Here is a 10260-nt window from a genome sequence, read left to right as displayed (position 1 = left end):
AAGTCACAGGAAGCACGGCCCCACTCACAACTTGATTTCAGACTCTGGACTCCAGAGCTATGAAAGAATAAGTTTCTGTTGTTTTAAACCATCAAGTTTTGGTACTTTGTTATAGCATCCCTAGAAAATTAGTGCAAAAACTAAAACATTTTTTAAATGGAGAATTTTCTTGTCACTCAGAGACAATGGTGCCAAGAAAACACAGCACAATGATAAATGGAAAAATATAAAGACTTTCACTTGTAGCTTAAAACTGACCAATGAGCTTAATCAAGGCTGGAATCTCTTTGCAGAAGGTACATATGGTAGCTTCCAGGATAGCCACAGGAGCCCAACAGATGGGACTCTCTTCAGGCCTCTGAGGGGAATGGAAATGTGATGCTGTTCAATTCCTGCCTTCCTCGAGACTCTACTCTTCTTCCTGTCTCCTGCCTTTTCCCAGTTTTCCCTCTTGTCTTTCTCTTCCCCCTTGTCCCAGTAGCCTCCGGAAAGGATTCTACTGCTTTCCAATATATTTAGTAGAATACTGAAATGAGAAAGCTCATTAAAAGACCTTGCTAGCTGAAACATGGCCAAGTATTTCCTAGAAAGCTATCCTGGGACCCTTCTTACCTTGGGAACTAAAGTGTAAGCAAACAAAGAAAGTCCCCAAGACCCAGTGATTATCTGGGACTTCAGCTAAGAAACTGAATCCCTTGCTGTTTCTCAAGGTTAGTTAATGAATATACTAGATGGTTGGTTTCTTTCCCTGAAGAGGAGCTACATTATGCACCTAGATGCACTTAAAAGAAAGGGAGTTGAGTAGCAGGTGTTCCCACCTTGTTCTTCATGGAAAGGGGATTTGAGACAGGTCAATGAAAGGAAAGTGGAGCTTCCTGGAAAGAAACATAAGGTCCCCTCCCGCCCCCCCACCTGCAAAAAGCTATTACTCAAAAGTGAGAGGGGAGTCTCTGAGGGAGAGAAAACCCAAGACACACAAATTCTGAGGCTTGAGATAGAAACACCAGCAAGGGAATCTTTTGAGTTCGTTTCCTGGCAACACAAAGCCAGTGCAATTTTGGCATTTCATTTTCATTCCTTGAAAACGGTAACTCCTGAAGAGTCTGAGCAATAAAAAAATGAATGGAGGAAAACCTTACTGGCACCTCACATGTTACTCCACTTCTATATCTCAATGGCAAAAGTAAAATTATTATCATGCCTAGATGTTCACTAGTCTGTGTCTCTTCAGTGATTAATCAGGGCAGATTCTGGCTCTACAATTAAAATTGTAAAATGGGTACATTCTCACTTGGATCCATGGTGTTATGAACCGACCTAAGCCAATTTGGCTACTCGCCATTGTGCGATATCAGAAGAACCTCACCTTAGAGATTGAAAAGTCTGCAGATCTCCTCTTCCATGCCTTCGCACATGGAAGCTCAAATCAGAGGAAGTTTCAGGACAAATATACCCCAGCGCAAAGATTGATGAGGAAGCAGACCCCAAAACATTAACTATTCTGGGTTTTCCCCCCCTCTAGGAAAGTTCCAGGCTTCAGTCCTTTTATGCATACTCTGGTATTTTGTATGAAACGTTCACTCAAGACAGATGCGAACTATTCTAGAAGCAGGGTTTAGCTAGCCTTTTGTCAGAATTCAGGTCCAGAAACTTGAGTGAGATCTGCAGTATCCTCAAGTGGTGAGACCCAGCACTAAATTGAAATCCTTGCCTCAGGCACTCAGACAGATTATGCAAAGGAAGTGCTTATACAATATTTCATGCCAATTCACAAATCTCAGACACATTCATTTTGCCAGTTAAAAATTATTCCTGATATCCTTCATGTAGTTAAGAACCCTCTAGGGAAGAGTTGGGTTTGGAGTGTTGAAACTTTTAGAAGCCGCCTCTGGAATCTGATCAGAGCTTTTCAGATACTAATGAAACATCCTTGAAGTATATATATTTGATTAGAGTCCTTAAAATGTTTGCTAACTTACCCCTCGCCCCAACCCCACTGCTGCCCATCTGATCCCCAGGGTAGTAGATAAAATTAACTTACATACATACGCATCACATTGCTTAAAATATTTTAAAGTAAATGCAGATAATTCAGAATCTAGCCTCGTTTTGTTCCATCGAACTGCTCACTTTCCTCGGAGTCATTAAAACCTGCTCTCAAATTTTTATTCACACAAAAGAATAAACAAAAATAGCTTTGAATGGGTGTATGGGGGCGGAGACAGAAATGGAAATCTTTGCTATTTTCAAATATTATTTTAAACGCAGAACTGATCTTACTAAGTCAGCCCATTTATAACACTTAGCACTGTCCTCCGCCACCCTTGGTCAACTAATCAGTTATGTGTACCGCTATCCCTAGCCAGAAAGGGAAGGAAGAACATTTGTCACCCTACCACATCTCTTTGTAAGCTTGGTATTGATGTTTAAAAAGTGCATTAAGCAATGCGACAGAGGTATCACAAGTGGCCCCTGCTGTATCTTACCAGATAATATTTACCACGTTGAACTCATTGAAGACCAGGGACTGGCTGTTAGGCTAAGAGAATCAGAATTCGAGTTTGCCAATGCTCTGGAATGGATTGGATTTAGGAACAACCACTTATGCTAAATAAGCAACCAAGTGACTGATACAAACTGGGAAAGTTTAATTCACAATGAAAACCACAACTGCCAAGTGGACCTAATACTAACATCAATTTCACCAGTGAATTCTCTCCCTATGGTCAAGCCACTGGGAAAAATCAAATGCTCAAGTTTCCATTTGAACAAGGAACCAAAATAGATGGGTTTGGTTATAGGATATAAATGTACCACTGGATTCTGCCAGGCTGATGGGTTCCATTATACGTATATAGGTATACATCTATATACCTATATATATTCCTCACCTATTCTTTGGCAGGGGCCAAAAGGATTATTTCTTCATCTTGATCCATGAGGTAACCTCATTCCCCACCCTTGTGGAGCTTGGATGAGAAATGATTTTTGTCTCAGGAAATATATATATATTTTTTAATGCTTTCATGGCTAAGAAACATTTATTCTATAATACACATCCCTTCTTTAGAAATAAGAACATCTTCACTCTGGTTAAAATAAGGTCATATGCAGTGACTTTGCATTTGAGCTATTTGCTGATTTTATGGTTCAACTCACATGACAACTTTATGTCTGACAGAATGAATTATTGTAGGCATCTCTTTTTGTTCTACATACCACTTATGGCTAGTGATATTCTTCTAACCAACACACAAGAAAAGCACAAATACCTTGTGATATTAGAGATGAAATTTTAGGAGAATAACATTCAAAACGGTGACTGTATGGGTATCCATATACAGCTGTTGAATTAATGAGTGAGTGAATACCACTTATACTTGTTCTGGAAGGAATTTTTTTTTTTAAAGTGATGAAAGAAAACTGCCTTTAGAAATTCAAGATAGCCTGGCATCACGATCAAACTCTTGGAGCCCATGTACTCAGACCACACTTAGCTGTTCTGAGTGAGTTTCTTTATGGTAAGAGGGGAGAGATTATACCCAATAACTAAGTATGAATCAGGGATTGAATCACGGGGGAGGATATGGGGACCTAAAACCATATTCAGTGTTTCCAGTGGTCTCAGTCCTATCCTGCAGGAAGAAATGTTTCGCTTTGCCCCATTTCCCCTGTACTCCAGCACTAAGCTCCCTGCTTTTGTTCTCCCTCAACAAGAGGCATCATGACTAGAGATAAAAGGGAGAGAGAATGTAGTGGAAAGAGCTTTGAAAATTAATTAGAAAAGAAGGGTAAATAGTTTTGTTAAATCCCAGAGCTGTAAGTAACCTACTTTTGAAGATCATGCGTGCATTAAAAAAAAAAAAAACCCTCTGTTAAATCATTTTTATTCTATCGTGCTCTGATTATTTGCTTATCCTTTGAAAGATGATATCCTCTTCAGAGGTTTTAGCCTACTTGAAAACTTAACTCTTTTCAAGACGCATTATGGTACTGTATTCTGCTTTCTTTACTTTGTCTCAAGAAAGAACCATAGAGAAAGGGAGCAGATCATTTTTATTGTTTAGTTTTTATACCCTGTTTTGTTTGTTTTAGTATGCCTTTCTTCTTTATAGAGACCATGCTCGTCCAAGATAAAAGGCTTTTTTGTTTTGTAATAAAAAGTCAGTTGTATTGAGGCTAGTTGGGGGTTATCTGGAGTTAAACATTAATAACAATATTTGAAATATTACAAAAATAATACTCTAGAAAAAGTAAAATTGATAGCTCTCTCTATAATTCAAAAGTAAGCCACTGGGATTTTTTTTTTTTTTCCAAAGAAGTTATTACTTAGAGATTGTGCACTGGCGGAGGGGTAGAGTGAGAGGGAGAATCTCAAGCTGGATCCCCGCTGGGCTCAGAACCCCAGGCTGTGGCTTGGACCTGGGCTTCACACTGGGGCTCAATCCCAAGACCCTGACATCATGACCTGGGCTGAAATCAGCACTCTGCCAACTGGACCACCCAGGTACCCAGCCAGTGGGAGGTTTTTTTGTTGTTGTTGTTTGTTTTTTAATTTAATTTTTTTTCAGTGTTCCAAAATTCATTGTTTCTGCACCACACCCAGTGCTCCATGGAATATGTGCCCTCCATTATCACTGCTTTCTCCTGCTTGAAAGTCTTCCGTGACTACCCAGGAGGTCCCAAATCAAAACTACTTTCCAACTTGAGTTTTTCCTTACTTTCCCCCTCCACAGCCCTCCCCACTGCTCCTTTCTGTTCTCAAGCCATACTGAAAATGTGCAGCCTCAAGAAGGAGCCACTCTTGCTTTTCCCTGCTGGGCCATGCACTGTCGTTCCCTTTACCTATGAGGTTAGCTCCTTATCACACTGCCTCTCTCTGCCTGGTCACATGTTACTTTTCCTTCCAGACCCCCCAGGAGTCCATCAACAATTGCTTGTAAACTCCATCTTCTAAAAATATTTGTTGAATGATAATAAAAATGAGTGGCTGAAGGAGCACTAATGAATCCTATTTTTAATGCATGGGACTAGGACTGTTTTCTCATGCCTTCAAATGTACCAAACTTCACTCTTGCTGTCCATGTTTTGGCACTAGTAATTTCTCCATAAATTTTTAAAATTTTGCTGCTCTGCAGATATCATTTACATAAAATTATGACCTTAAATTCAGGGGTTCTTAAGTTCTTCTTTTGTAAACATAACTTTTAAGCATTCATTTATTCATCAGCTGTTTAATAAAATGCTTGCAGAGCTCAATGATTCACTGGTGATTCTTCAGAACCGTATTTAGAGAATGTCTTGTCCTCATCATCTCTTCCTTTCCCTTCTTATCATTCTTTATTTAAAGCTATTTCATATTGGGACTCATCCAATACTTCCAAAAGTATAAAAAAGAAAAAAAATTGTATCTATTAATTTTACCAATTATTTTCTCTGGGTAAACATGTCTAAGAAGAACCCACTATATAGTTTTGGGGAGAGGTGCAGAGGATAGAGAGAGAACGTGAGAAAGAAATTATTTATTATCCTTTGTAAATGTCCACCACCAGAAACATTTAAATCACTTTAATTAAAGAACTCACTTTTTGGCTAGTTACCCAATATTTTGACATTTGAATCCTGATCTTTATGTTAAAAATATCAGATTTATTTGGCCTTCATAGAAAAATCGTAGTTACAAACCATTTTCTTTGATTACAACTTAAAATTAACCTTACTACATAAAGCACACACATATGTATACATATATATTGTAATCTGTGCCATCTACAAACTGATTCAAAAGCAAGTCACTGTATTTCTTCAATTCTAAGATCCCATTTTTGGATAGCAAGGTAAAAATACCACCTCATTTAGTGAATATACTGATTGTAAGGCATATCCCAGTTTTAGAACCTTAAATGCATAAAAATGAGCACTTTGAAATCAAAGATATACCATATATTTTTTCATTCTGCCAGAAATCAAGCCTGATTATGTGGTCCTTGCCATACAAGTATATTCTACATCTTTCCATTTAAATGTGTAGAATGGACACAGAGAATTTCAGCTGGCTTCTAAATATGACTAAATGAAAGACTTCGTTTCTCCACAATGAGGGAACGGCAGTACTTCCAATGACTTATCAAAGCTGGGCTGGTTTTCCTTCTGCACATGTTCAGGTGGCACGGCCTCTTGGCTGAGCGTTTGGTATCAGTATTGTGTTACCCGTCCATCATTTGACTCTGATGTACTTTCTTGTATCTCTGATCTTATCCAGAAGTGTGTCAGAGCCAAGACTTCATTCCAGAATGGAACCAAAGTATTATGTTGGGCTCAGTGGTATTCTTTAAGTAGCACATCGATCTAAAGCTTGGCTTATTCTCATTCCCGCTATTCATTTAATATAGTGACCAGTTAATCAGATTAATGTTTTGTCCTGACTATGGTCCAGTGTTTTTTAAAGTGTGAGCTAGGAATCACCAGTACCAGAGATTCCCCGATGCTGTCAGAAATGGTAATTCCTGGATCCCACCTTCAGCCTTCTATGCTGGAATCTCAAAGGTGGTATCAGTCATTTTAACAAGTTACTCTAGGAGACTTTAACACACTGAAGCTTGAGCAGTTCTGTGTCATCAGCATGGGCTTAGAGGCTAGACTGAGTTCGAATCCCTCTTAAGAACAGAGTAAACTCGGACTCTGAAAAATAGGATAAGATTAGTGCCTTCGTCATGGAGATGTTCTGAGAATTTAGTGAGTGAATATTTGTATAACACCTAGAACAGTGTTTAGCATGTAATAAATATGTGACTTTCTAAATAGAGAGAGACCATAGAAAAGTAACATATTCATTTAACAAATATTTAACAAACACCCACTGTGTGTCGGGCATCGGTCCCAGTCTACAAGATGGCTTGCTTCTGTGGGAGGGATTTTATGTAAGCACAGGTGCACTTGGCATGCAGACGTGCTAAGACCTTTAATAAAGAATACCTGATTAACCCATACAGTCCTAAGAGGTAGGTAACGCTAACCTCCTCCTTTTGCAAATGAATAAACTGAGTCACAGAGATAAAGTCATTTGGCCATGTTAGGATAGCTACTTAAGGTTAGCATTGGTAATGAACGTGGGCACTGGACTCCAGTATGTGCTCGTGTCACTCACTACGCTGACAAGTGTATAATTCTACTTAAAGAAGTGCTCAACTGACCAAGCCCGAGTTGACTCTTAATTGAATGATGATTTATCTGAGGGTCAGAGAAGAACAGACTACAAAGGATTTACTTCCCATTAGGTATGGGGTGGGGAGGGCCATTAATCCTCCCTTGAGGGGTAGGCCCAGGTTCTATTATATTCACAGTAAGTGAAGAGTCTCAAAAGTTGTATTTTAAGTAGATACAAGTCTAACTCAGAGTTAAATCTTGTTTAAACTGTTCACTGAATGATCAAAATCCTACTGGTTCCATAATCACTGTCACCTCATAGTCAACTTGATCAGCAGGCTTTGTGGGGGTTGGGCTCTATTTCATCTAATTTTCTTTTGAAAGGAGAGAGTTATTTAAGATGTGGTGTCCATGAATAGTACCTTGTATTTACATGAAATATCTCTCTAAGATGTTGAAAGACTTTTATTCATGCTTACTTTCTTCCAGTTTTTTGATGGATGGTTAGAGGTAATGATTAAGAATCGAGACTAAGCATTATTTTCCGGTTAATTATCTAAGTTCTAGGATGACATTTGTTCACATGAAGGATGGGTTTCACAATCATCAACAATCATCAACAAGAAGAGATTATGTGAGGTAATTCACCCCTTAGCTTCCAAAGAGAACTCTTTCTTTCATTGCTATATTTGAAATGATTTGGTAAGGAGAAGGGAGGGCTGTGTCTTTAGTAAAATTTTTGGTGTCTGGCAATTGGAGAGAAAGGTACTTGAAAACCAAATGGGGCCAGGAGACAAAAACCCTAGAATATCCACTTGCTATTCAACATAGGGATTAAAGTATATATTTAGTAAACTTCACATTTCTTTTAGTATAAATGGTACTAAGCTTAAGAATTCATTAAATGAACATTGGTAGTTTGGCTCTACTGCCCAGTCTTTACTGCTTTATGCTGCTGCTGCCTCCTTGAGAGTGCTGCCAGGTGGACATGTGAACAAAGCATTCCCAAATTTCCAAAATTTTAAAGACGCTTCAGAAATCTGGATTTTTTATGTGAAATTCTCGAATTTTAAATTTGCCCTATACTATATTAAACATTGGGTGGGCCACGCTGGATGCAGCTCACTGATCACTGGTGCATTACGTTGGGCTTGGTCTTCCTAATACGTATTCAAGATGAACACTTTGTAAAAAGTAAACATCATCTTTACTGCTAACCATGCTCTTCCTCTGTAACCTCTGCTGTTTTATTTTTTGTTCTTTTCTTTTCTTTTGTTTTTAAGATTTTATTTACTTATTTGACAGAGAGACACAGTGAAAGAGGGAACACAAGCAGGGGGAGAAGGTGAGGGAAAACAGACTTCCCGCAGAGCAGGGAGCCTGATGCAGGGCTCGATCCCGGGATCCTGGGATCATGACCTGAGCCGAAGGCAGACGCTTAACGACTGAGCCACCCAGCTGCCCCTGCTGTTTTATTTTTCAAATAAATGAAAATCCTTTCTACTCTTCAGTGGTTGCCCACAGTCAAATCTAAATTCATTTAGTGAAATTCAAGATCTATTTCCTGCTCCATGCTCCACCTCTATCTTTGTGTGTGATGGTCTTTTCACCACCCTGCTCTTCCCCTCCTTGTCCTGCTGGTGAGCTCCTACCCATCATCAACACCAGCGGGAATGTTGCTTGCTGTGTGGAACTTGTTACATGGATGATATGGTAGTTATACAATTAACCAGGATAGAGTGCAAGGAGAAGTGTGTAAATACAAAACTATTTTCATGATTGATACCTACTGACCTTGTGTGACTCACTTTTGATATTGTAAAAATCAGTTGAGTAAATTTGTAATGGGCCACTCCTATGTGCCCCTCTATGAGGCACTGGAATTATGAACATTGAAAGCGTGGTCTGTCTCTGTCTTCACATTGCTCGCAGGCTAGAACTGACATGCTACCAAACAACTGAAATACAGCATTAAAAGTGCATTCATAGAGTTTGTTAGAAGATGCCCTTGGATAATAGACAAAGACAGGAACACTCTCCAGAGAAGATACATTAGATAAAACAGAAGGATGAGAAGAAGCTTTACAAGGGACAGAAGGAAGGGAGACCATTGCGGGCAGAAGGAAGAGGAATTTCAAGCAAAGAAATCAACATGTTTAGATAAGAAAGCTTGGCAAATTCAGAGGATGGCATGTTGTTTCCTACATTTATACATTCATAACAATATTTAGGTATTACTGTACCCCATGCTGTAGTTTATATGGAACTTGGTCATGAAATCATTTTCCTGAATCTTGCTGAGATGAGGAGTGAGCCTCTTAGCTGAAGCCTGTACTTTCTCAGTAGACAAATAATACTTTTCTAGTCTCTGGTCTACATCCAAATTAAGGACCATCTCCGCATACCCAAGGTCTTGTGTTAGAATAAGAATATATCTTTGTTTTCAGGTTCTCTCTTGACCAGTTCCTTAGCTCAAAGTATGCGAATTTCCAAACTACTCTCCCCATGTACTGCTGGATCAAACCTCAACATTTCCTTCAGAAATTTTAAATAAACTCAACGCAATGAATAAAGTTGAGATGATCTGTGGAATCAAGATTTTTTTGATCTTAGGGTTTTTTTTTTTCTGTTGCAACATTCAAATTAAAATCATTAAACAAATAATGATCCTAGTCACTTAATCTCTAGGATCCTCATTGTAATACTATATGGTCTGTGAGTATGTATGTGAAATATGCCAAAGCGTTAATAACTGCCCCAATGAGTGAGTTTTGTTGCATTACAGAAAAGTAAACAGCCTCCCTCCTGTTCTCCTTATATAAGTAAATGAGAATATTGCTGTAAAGCACAAAATTTTTGAATTATAAGATTGTGAGGTTGTTTAATTTAGAAAATAAAAATGAAAACTAGAACTGGCTTTTAGCATCCAGGATTACCAGCAGCAAAAGTCTTGAATTTGCTTAGTTCTCAGGAGATGTGATTTCACTAGCAAAGCAAAACTCCTTGAGGCACATTGAGTCAGCTCATGAAGAGGCAGTGAGCCATGCTTTTGCCATCCATGGTTTTAACCCCATTAAATTCCTTTTCAGAATTAGGTCAAGCCTGAGCATAGGC

This window comes from Mustela lutreola, chromosome 4 (genome assembly GCF_030435805.1).
Source record: "Mustela lutreola isolate mMusLut2 chromosome 4, mMusLut2.pri, whole genome shotgun sequence".
Taxonomy (NCBI): domain Eukaryota; kingdom Metazoa; phylum Chordata; class Mammalia; order Carnivora; family Mustelidae; genus Mustela; species Mustela lutreola.
The sequence above is the reverse complement of the archived record's forward strand: the minus strand, read 5'-3'. Positions refer to the sequence as shown.